This window comes from Ambystoma mexicanum, chromosome 2q (assembly GCF_040938575.1).
Source record: "Ambystoma mexicanum isolate Mex_15411 chromosome 2q, UKY_AmexF1_1, whole genome shotgun sequence".
NCBI lineage: Eukaryota > Metazoa > Chordata > Amphibia > Caudata > Ambystomatidae > Ambystoma > Ambystoma mexicanum.
Window position 1 is genome coordinate 1,163,525,473 of NC_090924.1, and position 27,465 is coordinate 1,163,552,937.

At 45.2% G+C, this 27,465-nt stretch overlaps 1 protein-coding gene across 2 annotated transcripts in view; it reads left to right on the forward strand.

Moving 5' to 3' along the window:
• Nucleotides 1-27,465, forward strand: part of SLC25A13 (solute carrier family 25 member 13) — a 1,524,563-nt gene that overhangs the window by 535,298 nt on the left and 961,800 nt on the right. The gene's annotated exons all lie outside the window — the stretch shown is intronic.

A 27,465-nucleotide genomic window follows, 5' to 3' on the forward strand; every position in this document is an offset into this window, starting at 1 on the left:
GAGTTGCAGGTATTTAGGCCCCAGGCCCCAGAAGGCCTTGTGGACAATGCAGAGGGTTTTGAACTTAATCCTCGCAGCCACTGGGAGCCAGTGTAGAGATTTCAGTCCTGGAGAGATACGGTCCCTGGGCTTGAGGCCAAGGACAAGTCTCGCAGTTCTGTTCTGGATGAGTTGCAGAGGGCGGAGAGTGGAGGCAGGCAGATTAAGATAGAGACTGTTACAGTAGTCCAGCTTCGAGAGAACCAGGGCTCGGGAAACAGTGAGCTTCTGGGGGAAGGAGAGGAAGGGAAGAATACCTCTAAGGAGGTGCAGCTGGTAGTGTGACTTCTTAGAGACGTCAGATATATGAGGAGAGAAGGAGAGTGTGGAGTCAAAGATGACCCGGAGGTTTTTTGCCTTGCAGGTAGGAGCAGGAAGAGGCCCAAGAGAGGTTGGCCAGAGAGCTGCAGGGAAGGAGGGAGTGGGTGTGCCGATGAGTAGAATCTCAGTCTTACTAGCATTAAGGCGGAGGTCGTTGGCAGCACACCATTCCTGGATAGCAGTGTAGTAGCAAATTCAAAACAATCCATAAGGTACCCAGAAGGCTATATAAGTGTAATACTTTCCAAGGGGGCTACCTCGAATTTTCTGTTTACACATTCTTAATATGTCATTCTATATGAGAGAGTGTTATATTCCTTCTCATTGTAGGTACTGTCATAATGGACTCTGTTATTATCCAAATCAGTTCCATCAACCTTCGAAGACTAAAGGGCTGAGTCGACCCTGCCCACACTCCGATCTGTTTGCATCTGAACAGAATTGATGTGTGAGCAAAGAGTTTAATAAATTACGTAATTTCCAGAGGGATACTGTGACTATTTATGTGTTGGTGATCATGTCATTTTGTTTGTCGGTCCTGTGAACCTTTCCAGTCAGAAGCCCTCTCATGTGAGGCACTGATCATGAATTGACATACAAGCTAAGAGATCTTGCAGCCTTTCCAAATGAGGTTCTCGCATATGGTATTAGGTAAAAAAATCTAGCAGTGTCCGCTTTCGGACTAATGAGTTTCTTAAAGTGACAGATGCTCTTTGAGAAACCCTTTATTTTGATAAGCACCTGTTTATTAATGGGATGGCATTGATCATTTGTTATGCACTGTGCAGACTTTGCCCAATAGTGTTCTTGTGGTAGATCTTCCAAAGAGATGTCCCAGAGTGTGCAGTGTTGAAAGATGTAGCTTCCAGTATTCCTCATCAAAGTATTTATGCGGAAAGGTTTTGCAGCAGAAGCATAGACCTGTGCCTAATGGTGCTGTGTATGGGCAAGGCTTCTGGCCATGAACTGCCATTTTGAGTTGTGACATGTCACCCGCCTTTTGAGCAGGCAGGTGCTTGTGACGGGTTGGTGGGGAAGCGATGGTGGACAATCCAGGTCACCAGACTGTCAACCCAATAGTCAATAAGGGGATCATCTGCATTTATCTTTCTACCAGATATTGAGGTTTGGTGAAATTTCAACCAGTCAGCAGGCCCCTCACCCTGTAGTGGTATTGACCAGAGCCAAAATCAGTTCGATTGCATCATAGTGTCATAATACATCCGATCGTGCTCCTGGAATCAGTTGCATTAAATACTATTGTTGTTACCCCGATTAAAAAAACACTTGGTGCAGAGCTCTAGAGTTTGTGCAGGCCTCCTCCAGAGCAACCTCTTAGGTGTCTGATCAGTTATGTGGAGATCCACCTTCAGTTCGGTCCAAAACTGCAACTTATCCCTTCAGAAAACCATTTACATAGGAGACTAAAGTTGTTGCTTAGACTCTGACACGGTTCTTTGTGATTATTGCAAAAAGGATCCTTTTCACAACTCCGATTGTGCAACAGCTATCATACAATTGGAGGGGCTTAAAGGTGTCCTTTTGTTCCCTGTCCGTCCTCCCCAAATCCTTCCCTTACTACCTATCTGGGAATACTCCCAGAAACCCTGTCTGTTTTGCACCACCCGACCCAGTCTCCCTGCTCTCCTTTGTTAGGGGACACCCACGAAATCTCCACCGCCTCGCTCCATCTTTTCTTTCTCTCCACCCCTCCACTTCCCAGTGGATTTGCTGCACTTCCTCCTCCCCCGCTGGCCAGCTTTCAATCTCTTGTATTACGCAAAGGATGTTTTGCACGGGTATACATGCGGAAAGTACTCTTCGCAATACATGGAGTAAACCTTTTACACACCTCGTCTGGACTATTTGGCCTACTGATTTGATTTTGCACTTTTTACGTTTTTAGTTTTTGAGTATTGCCACCTATAAAGGAAAGCCTTTTGAAATATGCTTTACACATAGGAGGGAGAAGGAATGTGAGGAGGGACATACATTCTGTTGTTTGTTTGTTTTTTCTACCCACCTATTGACTGCCCATGGCCATGCTAATTCTGTGTCTTTACCGCAAGCTACTGGCCCCTCCCAACCCATCACCCATCATGAACTTTTTGAGCTAGCTTAGTCATGCAAGGGACATAAAACTATGAGCTTTTTGGGGTTGCCATTGTTTTTCAAAGCAGTTCTCTGAATGGTAGTGGCTTATTTGCAGTTGCACATCCGTTCTAAGTTCAATAATTCAATGGCTGTTTTGGTCTTTGCCCTATTTTTCAACCTGTGCAGTTGTACTCTGTTTTTAGCTAATTAAGACATATTTGTTATCATGACTTCTGTCTCAACGTTATTTTCTACTCCATTCTCTTTGGTGTTTCCTCACGATTCCCTGGTGTGGTGAATATTGAGAAGCTGAAGAAAGGCCAGGGGAAGGGAGTCATTCCCCCTGGTATTTGTGAACATTGTGAGAAAAGCCAAGCCAAGGGAAGTCATAGTCTTGGCATTGAGAGGCCTTAAGGAAGGCCAGGGGAGAAGAGACATGCCCTTTGGTGTTTGTGAACATTGTGATTAGTCAAGGGAAGGTAGTCATTCTCTTGTCATCAAGGTGTTTCGAGTTGGAACTTTACTTAGTTTATGAACGGAGACTTTTCAATCTAGAACTTGGTGGTGCCTTTGAAAGAGACTACAACCCGGGGAAGGGAGTAATTTCCTCAGGAAATAGTCCCTCCAGACTACTGAAATGGTAGTCCTCTTTACAGAAGAAGGAAACCGCTCTTCTATATTAACAAGACCCAACAACCTTTGGTTTAGTTTGAGGTGTAAGGGAAGAAATGAGAATTGGCACAGGACGGTGGACTTTTTATTTTACTGGAAATGTTGACATCATCCTTAGTATTAAGTTGAGGCAGGAAAACCCCTCTTAGCATTGGGGATAGTTAGGGTTATCCTCCTTTATTTTCATTAAATAAATGTCTTTAACAACAATCATGCCACCAGTGTCAGTCGCCTCCTTTGACACCATTAAAATACACACATGCTTGGGCTGTAGAATTGATTTGAATTGTCTGCAGCAATGTTTTCCGATTGTCACAGTAAGGAGTGATCTTTCGAGGAGCCCTATACAAGTCACAGCATCTGACCTTTTAAGGCTAGCCCTCCCCCATTCATTTTAGATTTCTAAAATAAGTGTTTTGGCCTCCAAAAAGCATGTCCAGACTGCTCCAAACATTGTAAACGCCCAACCCTCTCAAGTTCCCCACATAGCAGTGAACGTACTGCAAGATAATAATTTACTGAAAATTCATTCGTGCAACTGCAAAATAATGGGAGCCCACGCCTAACTTTGTCAGATTACTCAACTTCTACCTTTGTATTCAAAATACACACTAGCCAAGATTAAGCCTCAGTAGAAGAGCGGGAAGCTCGAAACACGTGTCAGGCTGCACCAGTTCTGATTAAAACCACTCATTTAATTTGCATTTGCTTATTATTCTATGTGTGTGCGCAGTTTGAGAGCAAACCCTTTCTTTCTCTAAATCCCTCTCAATTAAATACAGAACAACTGACCAGTTTAAAAGAAAATTTCACAGCAGTCATCATGGCGGCCTTCTCCATAGGGAGGGACCTGGCGGTGGTTTGCGGGACGGTGTTTGGGTCTTGAACGGTAGCCCTGGTCGTTGTATGTTCAGCATTGGCGTTTGCGTCAGCTGGCATGTATGATGACAGCTTTTATCCATCAGACATTAAAGTGTATGGTTATTGGCCCTTTGGCAGTTTGCAGCTAGACGGCTGGAGTGCATCCTAAGCCATCCGGGAAGCTCTCCACTCTGTTCCTTTTTGGTGGTAAGCTGGTAAATTTATAAGGGTGCCTAATCAGAAAGAAATGCCCGCTTGCACCTCTTCCCGTTTCTTCACCTTCGTGGTGGTTGTGCTGTACTTTTTCATGGTCTCTGCGGGCTTGGCACTGTGATCTTGAAAATAATTATTTGTGGGGATTCGGAGATGTTTTCTTTTCTTTTTTGTTTTGTTTTCTGATGCTTTCCTTCAGTTAAAGATATTACCGCTGTGCGTCTCCTATACCTTTGTATACCAGTGCTGGAGTAGAGGGGAAGACTGTAAATACTGCATGATGATACTTTGAGAAGAAAGCTACATTGTTGCATTTAAGTCCCATTTGGAATAATCTACTCTGCTTCAAATAATGCCAGAATGATTGTTAGAAATGCCATTCAATCGCGTGCACCTGAATACAAAGCATAGTACTAATATACACATTGCTGTGCTCTTTGAATCTTCCTGTGATAGCTGCATTTATTGGTTAGTTTTGGCTATTATGTGGTGTTTAAACCGAAACGATTGCTTTGGAGTACAGCTAGGAAGGTGGATGGAATGTGAAACGGGACACATTGCTTGTGAGTGCCGTTTGGTTATTTAGACTCTACTGCCCATGGCTATGCTAATCCTATGGCCAATTCCACAGGCTAGCTGTCCCTCCAGACCCACAACCCATCTTCCCACGATCTTTTTGAGCTAGCTCTTTCAAATAGTAACATCAAACTTTGGCCTGCCACTGTAATTTCCAAGTAGTCTCCTGAGTGTTCATGGCTTAATTGCAACTGTAAATGCGTTACATCTGTAATAAAAATGTCTTAATCAAGTGTGCCTTCACCCACTTGATTTGTTCCCGTGTTTCACACCTAAGCCAAGGACCGATATCATATGCCCATGTAATCACACTTTTTCCCAGCTGTGACCATTGTGTAGCCAGGTAGTACAGTTATGGCAGTGCCTGGCAAATACCTATCCCGTGCCTACACTAATGCCACAACTGTTGGCTTTTCCATTGCCTGTTTCTAAATCCCTTAGATGTTCATGCCTTACTGAAGTGGCAAATGAGCACTGCAATTCCCATTTTTTTCTGTGCATCTGGGGTTTTGTACTTTCAGCCTTGTACATGTGTAGTTCTAAAGAAAATATCTTATTAGTTCCTATCTGGATAATAACCTCCACATTTATTTTTAAAAAATGATGCTAGATTAGTCTAGCTTTTTTACGTACCTCCAGGATGCTTCATGGGAGAGTGGTGTGAGGAATCCTGAACTCACGCACTCTGTGGTCTATCTGCTGTGGATAAATGCAGTCTTTGAAGTCTAGTGCATTTTTTCAAAGCCAAATTAATGAGCGCACATGAAATGGAAAGCCTTGGAAGAGATGGATTTTAATTAGAAACAAAATGAGTCTCTAGATAATCGCATCCATTTTAACACTTCAACATTACATTAATGCATTGTGCGAAACGTGCTTGGTGCAGCCACCCATTTTACTGAATTAGGATTTCAAATAATTTGCGGACAGGGTCATGTGGAGTTTGTTTTTGTTAAAGGTGCTAGTCCCACCGCTCTGCCTCTATGGGTTCATTATTAGTAGTCCAGGTGCAGTAGTTACATATTACAGTGGTTTATCAGATTATTCTAGAGGAGCCGCTACAGTCTTGTAACTTTTAGTGGTCATTTTTGAAAACGTTGACTAAAAATAGCCAGTGGCTACAAACGTATTCTCATGTTGAAATCGTTGCTATGTTCTCTTTCCGTGTTTGTTTTTACATGAACCTGTGCAAAACGTCACAGAAATAATCAGTGCTGTTGCGATTCACTCTTTTAATTTGTAGAGTACCAGTCCAAAATCTGTATTACAGATTCCCTCTTGGGACCGTAGTCCTGGTTGCACTGGGGTTTCTATTATCGAGGTGATTTGGGTGGGCTTCTTCATTGGACTCGTGGGGATAGATTTGCACTGAGCTCTTCAATAATGTACTCGGCCACATTTGACGTATTTTACATTTGTATTTCTTTATTTTGAAGGTTTGTTTTATTCTGGAAAGTTCGAAGGGATGTGGGGGGAGTTCAGAAAATAACCAATCCCGGTGAAATTCCCCTAGGGAACCGTAGCGCAAAAACGCAGGATGGATGAAGAGGTCTGGAGACCTAGCTGGGGTCTGGTTCCCCTTTTGTGAAAACCTGCTCAGCAAAAATTCTTTATGGGAATTTGAATGGTACTGCACCTTGCGCCTTGCGCAGGCCCAATTTTAAATTACTGCGCGGGTATGCAATTGCTTGATGCAAGCTTATTATTTAGTACTTGAGAACCTATGTTTCCTGTACAGCTCCCAAGACCCAGCATCCTATCACGCTGCAATGTGCAGAATGTCCTCTTTACTGTTTCGCTGCATCACCTCTTTCTCAGATGGACTTTGGGAATTATGCCTTAATTTCCCATAATGCACTGTTTCTTGTGTGGTGATCCCTCTCCCAATCAAATTACTGCATTTGCTTGGTATATTAAAATGATATTTTTTTTAATCAAATACAGTAATTTCTCTTTAAAATCCAAGAGAACCCTCCTACTCTCTTTTGATCTCCTATCATCCTATCGTTTTAACTCGGTCTCTCTTGTTTTTAGTCTCTGTTTAGAGCAGCATATACAGTTTTCACTACTAATATCTTTGCTTTGATAAGGCTTTTTTTCTTTTGCCGAAGTGCTTCAGCCTTTGATTTCTCAAGTGTTGGGAACACTTCTTACAGGAGTGATTTCCTTTCTTTCCCTCGGGATTACTGACCAATATGAATAATGCTCTGTTCGTTCAAGATTACAGCACTTTATACACCTGCTCTCTTGACATGCATCAGGTTGTATTGACTGTCATTCTTTTGTTAGACCTCGATCCTAAATGTGCATTAAGCTTGGTTACTACAATGACTCCTGATCTTTGGTTAGCAAAGTTTTCCCCACATGCATTGTGCTCTGTTTTCACACAGTTTGTGGACTAGGTTCCCAGTTATCACAGTGATTTTTGGTAAGACTCCCCCCCCCCCCCCCCAACATGCATTTAATGTTGGATTATTTTCTCTACCGTGTCCCGTATAGGTTGCACTGATATTGGGACTACATGTCTCAGCATACATTAACTCCTCTCCTCAATAACGATTACTAACTTTGAAGTGGAGAGTTGAATATTGATTTACATGCTGGGAAGGGAAGTCCAAGTGGGGTCCTCGTGCTTCCTCTTAGGGCAGCACCGGATTGTGTACTGTCTCCCAGCATGCATTGACTTGCGTCTTGGTAGTTCTCACATACCTGCTTGTCTGAGGTACTAGAGCTAGCTTCCCTATACACGGTGTAGCACCGTTTTAAACCTTTGCCCTGAGAAGTGTGGAGAATTCAGGTCATTCGTCCCTTCTCACCAAGGGGGAGCCCCCATGTGAGGCTAGGCAGGTGACACCGCGCTGCGACACCTACTCTAGGTGTTGAGGAAAGTGGGACCTCACTGGAAGAGACTCCCCCCCCCCCCCCCCCTTTGGGGACATGGACTTGTGTAAAGCATCAGAATGTTATCAGTTTCATGAAGATAAAGTGCACTTACATTATTAACGACTAGAAACTGAGGCCATCTCTTTAAATCAAAGTCTTCAATGGGCTGTGCCGAGGATACTGGAAAGGGGCGATATGCCAAAGGACCAGAGGGAAAGGGCGGAAAGCCGAGAGAGAGAGCGAAAGGCTGAGTGCCCCCTGTACATAGCAGAGCAGGGACTGTCTCAGTATGTGAGATGAGAAACGCTAGGGATACCACATGTTGAAAGCAGAGAACATCCGAACATGGTGGAACAGAGTGCAGCCCACCCGTACAACAACATTGACACCACCACCACCAACAGGCGGAAGGAACTCCCGGTCCGAGTCACGGCACCCGTGCTATACAGAAGTCAAGAGTGGGACACAGAGAGACACCACAGAAAGCCACAGAGCTACAAAGAAAGCAAGAAAGAGTCCAACATCCTACAGATACTGACGCTGTTACCTCTGAAAACAGAAGGTAATACGGGGAAAAGGAATACCGCAAGGGCAAGAGGGACTTGTAAATTAAACGTAACTCATCCCAGTACTAATGCAAAAAGAAGTGGAAACAATCTGATCATCCAGATCTTTTAATTAGATCAGGAGAAAGACGAAAACCACTAAGGGGGAGAGAAACAAAGCTGGGAAAAGGGACCGGTCAACCCATATCCCAATGATAAGAAAGAGAGCGTACTAGAGAAAGACACTTGGGGAATAAAGACCTGTGAGTTTAGGAAGATCAGCCTCATACATGAAAAGCCCCCTGGGAAGAGGTGGATTATAATTGGAAGTTGAACAACCACAATATTTGAGAGGAGAGCAATATACAAGAGGGTCTCTGCAAGTAGGTACCTCAGGAGGAAGCCCCTCTGGGGCAACAACTGTAACCTCTAAGGGCCTGGCGCTCCCCCCACACCCAAGTTAAAGTTGCACCCCCAGATGGCATCGCAAAAGGACCAGCGCGAGGACCTGACCAACCACTGTGAAGCACACCGCAACGCTCCAAACACCAGTTGAGGGGACACATCCACTGGCGTGAACTGGAACCAACCCCGGCAGACAGAGGGCTGCTCCAGGACCCGCTTCACATGGGAGGGACTGCACTATCAGGCGCATCAAATGGGGCTGGAAACGGTAGCCCCATAACAGCAATAGCCTCAGCAGCACGACTGCACGCAGGGACGGACCGGACGTCAAGGGGCACCAGTGGCTGACCCACCACTCTTTAGATCAGCAGGTGTACCCGGGTGCCTTCGAGCCCTATGAACCCCACAGCTGAGACAGCCGCTACATAGGGCGCAAGCGAGCTGGAGCAAGAAGAGGTAACATCTGCGCCCGCAGGAGCCCTAGCCCAATGGCAGAAGCAACGCCTTGCCGCAGAAACCCGGACGGACAGAACAAACCCGATGAGGGAGCCACGTAGCAAGGCTGAAAATTAGCGTAGAGGACCCCAGCATCCCATCGTGCAGGGTGTGTCAAGAGTGGCAAAGTAGAGCTGACCGGAAGTTAGGGAGTTACAGCGCCTGGGGGAAAAAATTGACTATCAAGATGAACCGCTCCCGACGTTATAACCTGAAGGTGGTTGGTCTCACCGAAAACACTGAGGGGTCGAAACTGGAAACATAGATCTACGGCTTCTTCCGTGATGTTCTGCGGATAGAAAATGCGTGAGACCCCTCAAATAAGGTTGCACCGGGCACCGATTCGGAAACCACTGCCAAATGAGCACCCGAGGATTATAACTATGCGCATCCTCAATTTCCAGCACAAGAAGACAGAGCGGCATGCCCATCCGAGTTGGAAAGGCAGACATAAGGATCTACAATGACTATTCATTGGAGGACTCCATGCGACGCAAGAGCTTTAACCCGATATTTGAAGCAGTGAAGGCATCGGACCACAGACACTACTTAATATTTCCAGCAACGTGGTGCATCCAGCTGGAGAAACAGTGGCACACCTTTGACGACCAGGAAATGGCTTGGCGCTTCCTCCAGCAGCGTGACCTGGTCAGCGCAGAATTCAAAAACCCACCATCGGGGCCCCAGCGACCGGACTTCCACTCCTCGTCCAGCCAAGAGAGACAACAAGCAAGTGGAAAGTGGCACAAAGACGGCAAGACTCAAAGGCTGGGGGGTCAAACAGCAGATAGCAGCAAACTTAACTTACGGAACCATACAATACTTACCAACAGCAGCACACCTCTGTGCTTCTTACTGCAGAACTGTTCAGGCACCCTGTATCCATGCTTTTGATGCAGGAACTTACCTCCAAACGACCTGCGAACTAGCAAAGACCAGACTTTGTCGCATCAGCTCCTGGCCAACCTAGGCAAGCCGGTGCCCTAACAGGAGTATATGGCTGTGATAAGTACTGTTATGAAGAGGCTGGCGCAGTCAGGTAAGACATGTAACAGTATTTATTTAGGTTACATATAAGGGAAGAAGACCCCCAACGATCAGAGGCTCCTCTCCTTCAGCACTTTCCTCCAACTGACCCACTTAGAACATTATCTGTAAGATGCAACCAGAACATTCCATGACATCACACAGGGTTAAGACATCATCATATAGGGAGAGCAGGGAAGCACTGAAAGTCTTCCCTCAAGACATCACAACACATCTCCCCTTTTTTTTTTTTAACTTATCCCATGAGCTTAAACCTTTAATTCAAATTGAAAATCACACGCACCCATTCCCAAACAAACGAAACACACAAACTAACAACAACACAGCAGCAAACAGTCCCATGGCGTTCCACTCAACTATACATGGGCTTGCCCCACAGTGGCAATTCTATCCTTATTCCACACTTGCCCTCCCGTCACACGTACAGGCCCTTTCATGACTGCCACGACCCGGACAGGATCCGAGTACAGAGATTCTCCTTTCCTCTTGACAACTCCCTTCCTTATCCTGACCCAATCTCCACACTCCACGCGCAATTCTTTCCTCCCTCTCTTGCGATTTTCGCGCATGACCCATTCGGATTTCTTCTTCACCAGTGACTTTCTTACTTCATCAACGACCAGATCCGTTTCTCTACTCCTACCCAGCCATGGCGGACATGCCACGGAATAAGGCTTCCTGCCCCTCATAAGCTCGAACGGGCACAGACCTGTTGTCGCATGAGGTGCCATCCTCAAAGCCCATATTCTACTCTGTATCATGGCTATCTTATCCTGACCACACTCCTCACCCATCCGAATACTCTCCATCACACACCTATTCATTCTCTCAACTACCCCGTTGGATTCGGGATGGTACAATGAAGTTCTCTTGTGGTCAACTCCACACTTCCTTAGATAACTGGTAAAGTTACCACTTATGAACTGGGGACCATTGTCTGTCAATATACTTTCCGGTAGGCCTTCATTGGCAAAAATCTCCTGCAATGTCTTTATCATACTCTCTCCAGTGATATTTCTCACAATTTTAAAATGCACCCATCTAGAAAACAGGTCTACGACCAGAACAATAAATTTTCCTCGACCATAACCTAACTCCACCGGACCTAGAATATCCATAGCTATCTCACTCCATATCCTTGACGGGAGGCCCACATCCACTAACGGTTGCTTCTTGGCCACCGCTCCCTTTCCACTCTTGATGCAAAATTGACAATTAGCTAAGTAATTTTCAATCTCTCTATCAAAACCAGGCCACCAATATTCCTGTCTCAACACCCCTTTGGTTTTTGTAACACCTATGTGACCACAATGCGCTAACTCTATCACCTTTTTCCTCAACCCTATCGGGACTACCGCTCTTCCCCACCTGAATAAAATCCCATCCATGACAGACAACTCATTCTTCACTTCCCAAAACGGCTTCACCCCCTCTGCCATGTTCGCTTTAATCGGCCATGCCGTAGACCCCACATAAGGAATTACCTTGCTCATGGTCTCATCCTTCCTCACCTCATCCAGCCACTCCTGTTTGGACACAATACCGTCGGTATTGATAAATACTAAATCCATTTCTTCACAGTCCACAACACCAGAATCTGCAACTCTCACCCTCGACCAATTATCCGCGAATATGTTATCCTTCCCTGGAATGACCTCCATTCTAAAACAATGTGTCTGCATCCTGGTGACCCAACCTGCCACTCTGCGGGAAACTTTATCTAGGCCCTTGCTTTCGAATATGGCCTTTAGAGGTTTGTGATCTGTGCGGATTACAAATTCTACTCCCCACACAAAATTCCTGAATCGTTCTACAGCCCAGAAGCACGCCAATGCCTCCTTTTCAATAACCGAATATCTCATCTCTGCTCCCTTGAGACCTCTCGATGCATGTGCTATCACCTCTTCAGACCCATCATCCTGCTTCTGAGATAATACCGCCCCGAGTCCATACTCACTGGCATCTACTGTTATGATAGACAGTCTTCTTGTGTCAAAACATCCTAAAGGACGAGCTAAGTCTATATCTTCCTTTATTCTTTTAAATTCCAAGTCACATTGACTATTCCATTCAAAATCAACACCTTTCCTCAGAACTTTTCTCATCTCTTGCACTTTGTCAGCGTAATTTACCACAAATTTTTGATAAAATTCCGTCATTCCGAGAAAAGACCTCAATTCACTCTTATTACAAGGTCTCTCCACTCTCCTTATGGCATCTACCATCTCCTCTTTGGGTCTAATCCCGTCCCCCGATACTTCATGTCCCAAATAGTCCACATTTGTCACGGCAAACTTGCACTTCCCTTCTCTCAGCGTGATACCCCTATCCTTAAATATTTTTAACACTTGGTACAGACTCCCATCATGCTCCTCCAAAGTCGCTCCACTCACCAATACATCATCTTGAAAACAGAATACCCCCTTCACTCCTCTCAGAAAGCGATCCATTATTTTCTGAAATACAGAGGAGGCAGATGCCAACCCAAAGGGCATCCTCCTAAACTGGAACACTCCCTCATGCGTCACAAACGCTGTGACTTTTCTGCATGTCTCCTCTAACTCCACCTGATGATAGGCCGACGTCATATCTAATTTGGAGAAATACTTCCCCCCCACCGACCATGGTCAGCAACTCACCCATGTTGGGTAGCGGGTGCCTGTCCACCAACACGCACTTATTCAACTCACGCATATCCACACACAATCTTATGTCCCCTGAGCTTTTCTTCACTACTACGACTGGGGAAACCCACTCAACACCCCCAGCTCTCTCAATCACACCTGTCTTTAATAGTTTTTGCAATTCTTGTTTAACACTATCCCGCAAAGCAAAGGGCACCGGTCTGAGTTTGGCTACGGTGGGCACACTCCCGCTTTTTAGCAATATTTGATGCTGAAAACCCTTTATCCTTCCCAAGGTTTCATCAAATACTTTACCAAACTCCCTCGCGTATTTGCAGGACATCGTGGATCCCTCTGACACTTGCAAAACTTGCTCGGGGTGGTTGGGATCTAGTCTGATTCCTAAATTCTTTTTACAAAGGTAGCGGGCGCCCCTCTCTCGCAAGAACAGACAGATTCCTAAATTCTTCTGCTCTCTCCATCCCAATAAGGATTGTCCCTTTTTTGTTACATAGACTTTCCCATCACAACTGCGACCTTTAAATTCAAACCTACTCCACACATATCCTAGTAACTCAATCTTATCTTGGTTGTAGCCTCCCGGATTTATGTCTGGTTCAGACAACGCTGATACCTTCCCCTTCAACTTATCTTCAAAAACACTCCTGGATACTAACGTAACTTTTGATCCTGAATCTGCCATCATTGACACCTCACACCCATTCATTGCCACCGCGGCATAAGGCCGCTCACAATCATCCGTGTTTCCACCACTGGCTACAACATTAACTGTGTTCACAATAACATTTGTCAATGCCAACGCAGTGTCTTCTTCTGACGATTCCCCATCATCCTCATCCTCCACAAACAGGATCTTCCTTTGCCCCGTCTGGCCACATTGATAGTTCTTGCAACACGTGGAGATATGTCCTCTCCTCTTGCATTTATTGCATACCGCCCTTCGCCCTGGGCACACTACAGAGGATGCAAAATGCGTCGCACTGGCACATCGATAACACAATCTCTCGCCCCTTTTTTCTTCTCTCTTTTCGCCTCTCTGAGCCGACACTTGGTTTCTCTTCTCTTCTGCGTTGTTCCTCTCCTTCTGCTTGTTTCTTCCTTTCCTTTTGTTCTTTCCTTCACCCACACTCAGCACCTCCTGCCTGTTTTCCTTTGACTCACTTCCTTCAGTCTTGGAGAGCTTGGCAACACATGCCAGTGAGTGCTCCACCCGCTTGGCCAAGTCCAACACCTCATCCAGATTTGGCTCGTCCTTCAGCCACAGTTCCTCACGTATTTTGTTCGAGTGGCAATGCGTCATGAATTGATCGCGGATATGCTCATCGAAACTTCCTTGAAATTTGCACGTCAGTGCAAGGTGGCGGAGAGCGGTGACATAGTCTTCGACAGATTCCCCGTGAGCCTGAATCCGCATGCGGAAGTTATACCGCTCCAAGATTGTACTTCTTTTGGGGTTGAAATGCTTATCTAATTTGAGCAGTGCCGATTCAAATTCATTCAAGTCATCTCCGCTTCCATCACCTACCAACTGAGGAAGTGTCTCGAAAATCCTCTGTCCCTCATAACCTAGGAAGTGTAATAACAATGCCACTTTTCTTTCACTAGAATACGCTGTTCCGCCAGCTGCCCTCATATAGTGCATAAAACCTTTTCGCCACTGGGGCCAAGCAATCTTCGCCGCACCTGGAGTGGCCATGAAAATGGGCGGGCCCGATATGCCAGGTAACGCCGCCATGCTTCCGTACGAAAATGTACTCCTCCTAGCTCGATCCTTACAAGAATTGTTGCACCAGTTCAACAAGGCGCGTATCCGCCGCGACAGTTCACCTTTGGAACTCAATGCAGTAAGAGATCCCCTTTTTTCTCCTTGACATCCGCTAGGGACATACGGTAGCAAAGTCTGGCGTCTTCCCTACGCTGGCGAGAGTGAGTGTGAGCCGGGATCAGCAGGAGCACTAAACGGAGTTGAAGACACTTACTTGCACAAACGTTGCAGGGACACGGTGGTCACTCGACGCTTCGAAAGCGGAGCGACCTTCCCTGAGGCCATGATCACTCGACAGCTGCTCGGCGCGCTGCTAGGAAGCGGTGCCGTCCTCCTTGAACTTCTCCCTCGGCAGCTTCGGTTGTTCCTTCAGGGATGCCAGAATGGGGCCAGCATCCGTCGTTGTGTGTGGCGGGCCGCTCAACGCAAAGAGGAGGCGGAGCAGCCCACTGCCAGTCGATTACTTCTCTGGCGGCGCCGACACTTCCCCCCCGCAGCGGCTTCTATCTCACGGAGCACTTCCCAAACTCCGTCCTCCAGGCTGCTCAGAGGAAGCACGGGCGGATCAGACGTCGGGGTGGTGCGATCGCCTGCTGCGGGCCGCGACTCGACGTTGGCAGATGCTGGGGGTCTCCTTTGACCTGTCTGCGGGACCTCACTTATCCCATCCTCGTCGCCATTGTTATGAAGAGGCTGGCGCAGTCAGGTAAGACATGTAACAGTATTTATTTAGGTTACATATAAGGGAAGAAGACCCCCAACGATCAGAGGCTCCTCTCCTTCAGCACTTTCCTCCAACTGACCCACTTAGAACATTATCTGTAAGATGCAACCAGAACATTCCATGACATCACACAGGGTTAAGACATCATCATATAGGGAGAGCAGGGAAGCACTGAAAGTCTTCCCTCAAGACATCACAACAAGTACCCCGTGCGGGTGGCGACAGGAGGGGTCAGAGGCCAATCCATATACCGACACCCCTGGCCCGCCTGTTTGTGCATCCATGCCATGTGTTGGGCATAGGTGGTTTGTTAGGCCAACCCAACGTTCTAATTTCAGTTTTGTTTTAAGGTTTATGCAGCGCTCTCGTTTGAGCCCTTGTGTGAAATGTGCTCCAAGACCTAGACGGAGGCAGTGCTCCCAGGGGGCTTGCCCTTTTCAAAGAACCCATCTGCACGCTCACACAGTGCAACACGCCAGACTAGCCCAAAAAAAACACTAAATGGCCCATACTACCTTGGTGATACTCAACATAGGGGTTGGTACACCCTATCAAGCGGAGCAGAATGCAACAGCATGCAGGATCTTCAGGTGGACATAGTGTTTCTCCGGAAAACCCATTTAGGGGAAATAGTCAGGGAAACTAAAGCAGGGCTGGGTGGGAACAGCAATACACTCACCGCACCAGGGGAAACAGGGCATAGCTATTCTCATTAACAAACGGGTCCCATTTCAGATCAAACACACATGTGCAGATAAAGAGAGCAGATATGTATTTGCCCAGGGCCTTCTCCACCATCACCCCATGACACTGCTTAACATATATGCCCCCACCACAGACACCCTATCCTTCTTTGCTCGCGCATTTGCAACATGTGCCCAATACATGGGCAATATTACAATAATAGAGGGAGTCATCAACATAGCCCTTGACCCCCACCTGGATCGCCAAGGCACAGCCACAGGGAATTCCACTACTCTTAATAAGCGGGCGGCACTCCAAACATTAATTTCTGACCTCCGCTTAGTGGACATATGGAGAAGCACACGGGCAAAGCCAAGATTTCACATTTTACTCGCACCCGCACGATAGCTACTCCTGGCTTGACTACTGGCTAGCCCCAGCCAACATACTCCATCTAGTAACAGATTGCACAATTCTCCCGATCATACCCCGGTCCGGCTGAGTATTACCCTCCCTGATACGGTACATGGACCTCCCCCATGGCGATTAAACCTGCGTATGCTCCAATACCCAGATCTCCTAGAACAGCTCACAGACGGCGCAGAAGGTTTCTGGGATGTTAACCTAGTGCAGAAATACACAGAATATGCGTATTGGTATGCCTTCAAAGCTTTCTTGCGGGGACCATGCATCTCGTGCTTTGGTGCGCACAAATGTAAAACATGGGGGGATGCTGAAACCCAGCTAACAGCGGATCTCAAAAAGATGGAGGGGAGCCATAAAAAAATAAGAAATAAACAGTTAAGGCTCGAGTTGAACAGGCTGAAGGCAAAAATCAGACAAGTAACCATGGACAGAGCTCAGAAGTCATATACTAGCTGGTTGCAAGCATATTATCTAGAGAGTGACATGTTGTTGAGGCTGATTGCCTTGGCACTTAAGAAGAGACGAGCCGCGCAAACCATCACCTCAATTAAAGATATTGGTTGGCGACGACCGAAACAAAGCATGATTTGCTGAATTTTATCAAGACCGTTATACCGCTTCAGACACATGTACAGCGCTGGGCATCAAATCCTTTTTAGACTCCTTAGTGTTACTTACTATCCCACCATATCATAGGGCAGCACTGGACACCTGTATAACAGTGACAGAAATTGCAAGCTACCCTACTCTAGATTTAGATGTAATGTGAAAAGTTGGCTCTGCACCAATGATGACCAACAAACTGATCCTCTGCTCTAGGCCCGGATTAACCACTGTAAATAATTACCACAATACTTCTGAAACCGGACTATGGACTGTATCATTGCCCCTTGTGATGTGAGGTACCCATATCTTGTATCTCTTGTTTGCTCTCTTGTATTGTAAAAACCTTAATAACACATGTAATGCATCTTCTGCATGTATCCTCTGTATGTAACATAAGCTTAAGCATTCTTGTAACTGCTGCGCCCGGCTACCCCTGGGTTTGGAGCGCATTATCAAATAATAAACTAAGCTATAGCTGCGCTGTCCGCCAGGAAGGATTCGGGCCCCGATGGGATCCCCATTGATGCGTACAAAAGCATGGGGGAAGAGTTGGTGTCCAGATTGGAGGATGTTTTCCAACCGGGGCCGGCTACCGCAATCAATGCTTGCAGCAAATATAATAGTGTTTCACAAAGGCGGGAGGGACCCTGAACTCTGCGGCTCCTAAAGGCCCATCTCTTTAATAACTGCAGACGCCAAATTATTGGCGAAGTGTCTGGCTCGGCGCATTTAAAATAGCCTCCCACTAATTATACATAAAGACCAAACAGGATTTATCCGTAGCAGACACTCGAGCAACAACATCAGACGGCTACTGCATTTGATCGCCTGAGATAGGGACCCAGAGGATGTCGTACTAGCAGTGGACACAGAAAAGGCGTTCAACAAGGTGTAGTGGGAATTTATTTTCCGGGTCCTGCCCTGATATGGCTTTCCCCCCTCAACTTGTCCAACTAATTAAACTACTATACACGGCCCGACCGCCTCGGTGGTCACTTCACTAACGGCATCCCCTCCCCTGCGTTTGAACTACAATCAGGCACACGCCAGAGGTGCCCATTATCGCCCTTGCTCTACGCCCTCTCCATAGAGCCAATAGCGATTAAACTTTGAGTGGGCGGTGGCTGGGCGGGCATACAACAGGGTGGGGAGGAGCATTGCGTATCCCTCTATGCAGACATGCTGCTTTACATCAGCAATAGTCTGACTTCTCTTCCGCACATACGAGCGTTATTGCTAGAGATTGGCCCGATGGCTGCATATAAAATCAACTGGAGCAAATCCGAGGTTATGCCACTTAGACAAAACATCCTGTGGAACCCTGCGGGGGTAGCACCATTCACACTCCGAATGCGACATATCGAATACCTAGGCATAAATTGAAGCGCCTCATTAGACGACCTCCAAGACCTAAATTACCCACAGACCATAAAGAACATTGCCATGATTTCGGCTGATGGGATGCCTTAGCCCTCCCCTTGACTGGGAGGATAAACACGTCAAAAATGAACTTGTTCCCAAAATGAATCTGTATTGCAACAATGATCTCGGTCAGCCCGACACCTAGGTCAGTGAAAGACCTGGACAAAACAATTGCAAAGTTTATCTGGAAAGGGAGAAAGGCGCGGGTCCGCTTATTAGTATTACAGGCAACCAAGACAAACAACGGTCTCGTTGCACCATCCCTGAAGGCCTATTACCAAGTGGCCCAGGTCTTCTGGATGAAACGCTGGCTAGACACAACAGACAAATCTAGCTGGAGGTCAATGGAAGTAGTACTAATGAAACCTCTGTGAGATGTATTGACCCACTCCAATATGCTATGCGGCATCACCCTGCCAGTTATGGTGAAAGAGACTGCAACAATGGCGGCAAAACCCTTGTGCGTGCCAAAAACCTACAAATACATACAAAAACCGTGTGCTCCAGCACACAAAAAGAGGGATGCACAAACTGCCATCCATGGTGAATGTGCGGTGAAATAGAGCACACCCTGCAGAAATGTGCCAGTGGGCTCCATGACCAGCAAACAGAGTGCAGAGGGAGAAGCAGCACTTTGCAAAAGAAATCCCCAAAATGTGCCGACAGAGGATATTTGCTTTCTTGCTAAAAACTCCTAAATGCCTATACACAACACATTTCAGCATTCACAATCTTGCCTGGTTCTAAAATTCATGTATCTAATGAAGTATTGTGAAACATACCAAGTCTGTGAACTGACAGCCCATGCCAAAATCTGGGTGCAGTACCCGGGGCTACCTGAATGACAGCTGTCGGATGAGTTACAGATGAACCTTTAAAGGGTTCTAAAACTAAAAAGTCTGCTGTATTAGCAAACATAAAAAGGATTTTTTGCTAAAAATAATATAGATCCCAGTTGCTTTTTATCCCGCAGATTTTAATGCTAAGAAAGTAATGTATTTATATTTGATGCAATAAGTTTGGTTTTGCTGGATTTTAAGAATAAATTAACCTGGCTGAGCTGCAAGAACTGGAAAAGCAGGTTTTTCTCCCAGAAGGAGGGCCTTCTTCTCAGCAGAAACTCACCGGGAGTTGCTAATTGCTGGTTAGCCCAGGACTAAACAATGAACATCCTCCAACCCAGGATATTGAAGGTGTGAAGGGTCGTAAAACTGCTGCAGCCCAGGAAACTCCTGGAATGACAGAAGAAAATTCCAAAGGAGGGGGCCACCACATGCTTCAAGGAGTGACACATACTGACCATTTGGTGTTAACAGGATATGTAATGGCCATTTTTATAAGTTGTATTGTATAACTTATTATCAGAAGGGATGCAAAATCGGAAAATGGCAGATTAATTAACCTAATTTGTAGCACTACCTTTGAAAACTCAGTACAACCGTGTAGCTTATTCTGAACAGGATTGGCAATATATGTGGTTTTATGCGAAATGTATACATGTTAGAATTGTAAAAATGTACCCGCACATCCCTATGTTAATCACACAGATTTGTGGAAAGTTGCATAAAGTTTGGAAATTGTGTTCCTAGCAAAACAGATAAAAAACTCTGTGGAAAGTTGAAACAAGATCCCACAGCTACAGGATTTTGAGCAACAGATGCTACATAAAATATGGCATCTTTGTGTGTGATTTGTATAAAGGTGACCAATGTAGAAATGTACATTTAAAATAAAATCAGATTTTGAGACCAGTGGCTAAAGGGAGGTCTCAGAGGATTGTAAAGCAAATCATAAAATGTGACATCACCCGGCCTTGAGCCAATCACTCGAATTGCAAGGCGGAGATGAAGTGTGGTCCTATCCCAGCTCACAGGGGCAAGCTTAGCTAAGCCGGCCCTTACACCCCCTTTGTGATGTAATTTTAAAGGATAAATAGAGACAGCTGACAAATGGGGACTAACTAATCCAGCCACTTTCCTGATTCCGGTGAAGCACTCTGATCCAGCATCCTACATCCAGCTTTAAATATTCTTCCAGATCCAGATGCCAACACTCTAGAGCTATTGATTTCCAGCAAGGCCCAAATCCTCAAATTTATTCTCTCTACCCAGTAAAGCACTGGGTGTTGTGAGAAGGCCTTTTGAACCAGTATCCTGAAATTTTCTGGCTTGCCATCACTAGGATTGCCTGAGGAACTCACCATCCAGCTGATTCAAATACCCACAGACTAGGAGAGCAGATCCTGTGCCAATCCGGCAACCGGCCTAGACGATCCATCCCGTGCCTGATGTGCTGTCTTTCCTAGACCAGACCCAATCCATGACCAGAACGGACGGTCCCATTTAAAAACGTATCCTGTGAGTTTTAAAAGGAAGAACTGTGGCCCATAGTATATTATTTTGTCTTATCCCCATTTCAAACCCATCCTCTGTCATTCAGAACCAGTATTGTTAGAACCATCTTTGTGCTGACCCTTTTCTCATCTGAAGAAGTAGAGTTTCCTTAGTAGGCGGGTCACCCTGATCAAGTGACTGTAAGATCCCTGTGTGGTATTCGCTTTTTCATAGTCATCCTCTAGTGTAAGCAACCCATTTGCGATTTTTAAAAGTGCATTTATGTTTTCCATTCTCGCGCCTATCTCGCAAAAACGACCTTTACTAAAACCTCTAGAACTCCCTCAGTTTTTATGATAGAAACGCAATTTCAACTCCTACTTTTACTTAACATCCATAGCTATCCATAGAACCCCCGCATTTCAGAACAGTGCGATTCTTCCGTTATCACGAGTATCATGCAATGAAAAGTTTGCCGCAGTTTTAAAAATCTGAAAAGTTTACACGTGTGAAATAGCTCTAAACTGCTTCTGACCTGGACTTTAAGATTTCAAATGTTTCCTTTGGACTAAATCATTGCTTGTGGTCGAGTGCAACTGTTCAAAGCGGCTCCCATAGGAATTTACAACAATTTAAGTGTTTTTGACCATATTTGGTGTTTTTTCCCAGTCAATTTTAAATACAATTTTAAAAGCCATTCTGACAGCTGCAAAGTCAACTCCGTTTTTCTCTTGTGTTTGAAGGGGGAAAGGTGGGACTGATATTCTGTTTGATTTGTGCTATTCCTGAATACCTGCTCTCTCCTCCTATCTCTTTACATTGTCTATTGGGGATTGATGGGGTGTTGCAGGGGGAACCGTTAACCACAATGCTATCTGATCTGAACCAACACAAGTATTGTTTTCTGTGCTGCATTTGTTTTGCTTATTACCTATTCCTGGTGTAGTAAGATATCATTCAGTGTTCTCTCACCTCGTTGGTGATGGTTGTTTATCTATTAAACATATTGTGATTACATTTTAAATACATAAATAAATATTTACCTTTACAAACTAGCCTGATTCCTGGTTCAGTGTGACTGGGGGGGATTGGTTCCAGGAGAAGGGTGTGATATGAGTGGTATATCATTCAGAATACTAAACTTTTAGACAAAAATAAATAAGGATTTCAGTTGTGCACTACATGCTGGGCTTTGACTTGGGTGTGTGCCGGATTGAAATAGCTTACACTGCTAACCCCATAAGCTCTCTGCAAACATTAAAAGGCACCCAATAATAGGGTCAACGATCTCTCAGTCGCACAAACTGCGGGCCGCACAGGGGTACCAACCCAGAATGCACCACTTTGGTCCAGTCTATGGGCACACATACAGGCCAACGCAGAGAATAGATAACAAACGGGATCAAGACTGGGCAAATATTCGGCTAATGGACATATGCGAGGAGGGGTCGCTCCTGCATTTCCAAGATGCACGCACAAAGCTGGGACTAGATCACGGGAACGAGCGCACATACCAAATGATACAAGCCACAATATACTCTCATACGTCGCAGCGCTCCCAACAACTAGCCCCTGCCCCATGTTAGAGGGAAATGGAACAACACTTGAGTCCTTCCCACATATCCGCACCTTCTACCAGATGGCGATCCCAAGTAACATGGGAAGAAATCATACGCTAGCAATGGCATGGTCCGATGACCTAGGGGTCCAAATCGACATAACTGATATTCTTGAATGCTACACCACCATACCGCTAATCTCTGTGAATCTTAAGAATAGAGAGATCCAATATGAAATCGTGCATCGATTGTACTACACCCCAACCAAACTTTACATGATGGGGATTGCCCCTTCCAACGAATGCTGGAGGGATTGCGGAGATATGGGTACAATGGAACACGTAATGTGGCAATGTCCTGGGATCATTTCCTTCTGGCGGGGAGTGCATAGACGGGTAGCAGACATTAAGGGGGCGGATGTGGCCTTCACACCTGAGGTTATGCTACTGGTCACCCATCATGAAGAATAGCACACAGACACATTAGTCCGCAAACTCATCAGCTTCATCCTGTTCACTGCAAGGAAACTCCTGGTCATCTGCTGGAAAGCTAAGGCTTTCTCTCGGCTCTAGAGCAGGCTACACTTCTCTCTAAAACATGCCAATCCGAGGGTGCTGCATTTATGAGGCAAACGGCGCACAACACGACCAGAGCAAGAAGATTCTGGGAAATAATCGACCCATACATATAGAGTGTTGGGGAATAAGAGGGGAGTAAGATCGCACATGAGGAGTGGCACGCTACAAAACAAGGAGGTTAGCAAGATTGCTAATAGAGACACTAAAACACACCTAGCATCAGCCCGCAGAGACTTATGTATTTAAGGAGCGCACACATAGTTAAGGGGAGAGGGGCGAGGGGCAGTTGAATCTGGGTTTGGAAGAGGGGGGGAAAGGGGTGAAATTTGATATCAGAACGCATTGTATTGCCAGTTATACTGTGCCAATGTGATGAATGCAAAGTCTAATCACCTGTATTGTGCATTAAAATCAATAAAAAGAAGTTTAAAATATGAAAAACTGTAAATGTCTTTACAGCCTCCTTCTGATCCTTCAAAGAAGCCACCTATCCAGTCCTGCGAATCCTCCACTTCCCTTCCTCCTCTGTTATTCCATAGCTCTTTAACCTCTCTCTTAAGTCGGGATCTAATAGGTCTTTACAAAGTGTCACTTGGAGAATCAGCACCTCTGTCCACCTTCCCAGTCTTTCCCCCGCTTGGCAGGCATTCGGAGCGCACATGTGGTCAGTAATTCTTTTATTCAGTTCTGCCCCTCGAACACCTCCGCAATCCCACCGCCCCCTTTTTAGTGTTCACGTAGGCTCATGGTCCCTTTCATCCCATGCTGGGAGCGATCGGTGGTTAATAGGAACTGTGACAAGGATTAATAGGACCAGGAGTGATGCACATTTTCAGTAGAGGCACATATCTTTGTACTGGATATACGGACTGGTAGTAAGAGACCGCTATAATGCATAAAGGTTAGTCATGAAACTGACAGGCTTTCAACAAAGGATATTAGTTGATTGTAATCTGGGACAGAACAATCTTCGGGAGCAAAGGGCATACTAAATCAATGAACACTTCTCCCGACGATAGGGACTTTAAACCCCTGATCATCCAGCCTTTAAATGAACTATTTCCAGGCAAGGTAGAGACCAAGCTAAAAACAGATGATTTGGCGAGTGTATTTCGAGAGAGCAGGAAAAAGTACACCACAGCAGCCCCACGCCACATCCTTGTACAGTTTTGCGCTGCTCAGAAAGTGATTCAATTTCTATGTGAAGCCATGAAAAGAAAGCATCTATCCTGGAGAGGAAAGCATGAATAAATATTTTTTCTACAAGACTTCCATCCCGTGGTACTGTCAAAAAGAATGTCATTAGATAGCAGAGGACAGAACATGTAACTATACATTACAGATCATAACTACCTTCTCAAACCTAGCAAACCTGAGCATTCATTTTAATTAATTCTTGCCTAAAGCTAGCCAGCTTGACTGCTGAAGCAATTTGACCGCTGAACAGCATAAGAAGAGAAAGAGATGCTCCAAAATATAAGGAAATGGTGGGGGTTGGGAAGGCATTGCACAATGTTGCACACTTTCCTCAATTGACAGTAATAACCAAGACAAATATCCATATGAACCTCCAGTACATATTTTAACAAAATTAGGAAAGTTTGTTGGCCCATATCGTGTATGGTATCAAAACATCGGCACTAAGTATTTTTCTCTGTTTAATTGCTTTCATCTTTGTTGCGGTGCACATTCTGCACTTGCCCAACACAATTCATGATGGCTTTAAGCAGCTGCAGATCTCTGGAGCTTTTATAGCATGCCTGCAAGATCTGAATGTAATGTGCGATTCACATGCCAATGAACAGTAACTGGAAGTGGTGCTGTGGAAAGAACAGCCCATCTATACGTGCTTGTCTATTCTGCGTATGCCACAGCAAGTTGACATTAACATAACATGAGCTGAGTAGGCTTCAACGGATTATCAGTCACCAGATGAATTCACACCGGATACGAATCCCTGGGTGGGCAACACAACAGTCTTCTTCATAGTGACACTCTTACACACCACCCAAGTGGTTACAGGGTCTGTGCAAGTCACTTGAAACCCAGCTGCAACCCGTAGAGCCAAATCCTCATTGAAGGAAAATGCCCCCAATCACCAATACGACCCTGGGGCTGCATAAGGCACTGTGCATGTTCATGTTGTGGCTGCCAGATCACAGCATCAGGCAGTCCTCCCTGTTGCAAGAATTTGTCAATCATGCCAAACCATGTTCAGGATTCTCCAGTTTATCCAGCCCGAGGAACTGAGGAACGCACCTGATACATTATTTACTTGGCAAACCTTAAACAGTAGATTGTGGTGGTTGTTCTTGTTAGAAAGTCCACAAATCATTCTTTGGTTTGGGTTTGTGGGCAGCGAGAGAGATGGTGCCCCATTCTGGCCCATTTCATCACTTTCTGATTGGTTCTGTAATTGCCTCTTTGATTCCTTCTCCCCTGAATGCTAGTATGCTAATGTCCAAAAACTAACCAAGGACTTTCTTTATGGCTGTGCTACCACACATATATCTGTTGGGAATTTGTTTTCTGAACACTTTCAGCATCGTCCCACTGTAGTCCACAGCTATATATGCCCAAGCAATGACCACCAACTCTTAAGCTCACAACTTGGAATATAAACAGGGTTAATACCCCAGTTAAGCAAAAAAAGGTTCTAATCGTACTAAAAAGAGGGGTGAAGAGAATGCCCTTCTTCAAGAAATACACCTCAGACGCCATGAAGCATCAAGGGAATGTGAATAGGTCTGCAGATGTACAGTTGTGGGTCAAATGCTTTTCAGGGCATTAGCATCCTAACTCACGAAATGTTGAGGGTATGCTTGTCAGCAGGTTCTGTGACCGAGTGAAGCCAGATAAAGACATAGGTTCAATGAGGAGAGACTCACTTCATGATCCTTAATGTATATTTGCCATTTTTGGACCTTTTTGAGGTATTTAACTCAATCGAGACATTGTTAACCGCGTCCACTTTAGGGTCCCAACCACTTCTTTAACATGAAACTTCCTGGTAGAGAGGACTGCAATCAGACTATGAACCCCGTATTAAGATAGACTCAAAATACCAAGACAATCTAGGTGGAAATGGGAAAGAACCAAGTTTCCTTCATGTCCAACCTGGGCTTAGAAAACACCTGAAGGTTACTTAACCTATCAGCAAGGGGAACAATCACTGCCCCTCTCCTCTTTGAACTGCTAAATGGTGGCATTGAACTGATAATACATAGGCTTGGTATGGCAAACCCTGAATTCCTTATACCCAAGGGGCCTACTAATAGAAGAAAAGTCCAAACTGATAAGGGAGGTAACCACAAAGGTGTATGAACTAGAGGATTCTTATCAACTCCAGATGCCTGAATTAGAAAAGGAATAGACAAATGCAGAGGTGATCCACAAATTGGAAAGGGCAAATACAAATCCAACAAATACCACTCTGAGAAAAATGAACAACCTTCTGTGGACCAGGGCCAGATCGGTGGCAGGAAAGCTGACAAGCTAACCACACACTGGCCATATCAAGAGCAGGAAATCCATTCAGTTCTTCTTTTGACAACCAGCCAAACCTGTTGATGAGTTCCAATGGTTTTAGCTGTACATTTGCCAACTTCTACAAATATCTGTATGCAGTCGCAGAACTCAGCAGAGAAAATGTGCGAATTTTTAGAAATCTTAGAATAGTGACACAATGACTCCAGCAAAGATGCATGAGACCAGTCAATAACTCTGGAAGACGTCACATGGTCCATTGGCTCACTTAAAACAGGATCACCACCAGGACCTGGTGCCTCCACTTTTCTACTACCCATCTAGAACACCATTATTCATGCAGGCATCCTTTTGTAGACCATGAACTGTTCAAAAGGCATGCTCCTTCAGACTGCAGGACATGGCCCATTGTACAGCAGTAATGAAACCAATCTCTCTGATTAACCTCAATGTGAGAATGCTTAAGAAAATCTGGGCATACAGGCTGGCTGTGGTGGTCAGAGAGTTTATGTACATGGACAAGGCAGGTGTTTGCATGTCACCGAAGAGTCGCCGACAACATCTGAAAAAAGTCCTAGACATTGTACAGTTCAGTCACTGGGATTGATCAGCATCTCCTCCTCCATCTCAACATGGTAAAAAGCATTTGACGTCAATAGGAAATATCTGTGAAAAAATTACAGTGTAAGGCCCTCAATTTATTACGCTTATGCAGATAAAACGGTTTACACATTTTCCCTTCAGGTCACTTCCTTCTACATTGGTAAATACCAGTCTATAATCATAGTTTGGAATTTTCACTTACAAGTAATGAAATAATAACATATGCATTTGTAGTGTTTGGATACAATTTAGGACTTTGTTTTTTTGTGTGATATGTTGTGCTCAAACTAGTTTAGAATGGTTTTTCTACTCCACAGCCTCAAGAAAGAGCCCTGTGGTGCGAAACACTCCTCTTCTTGGTATGATCTACAATGTCAAAAATAAGTTTTGCACACACTGAATGAGCACATCATGATAATGAATAAAAACACCAAGGATATCTCCTTACTAATTACAACATGACCCCACCAAACAGAATGCATT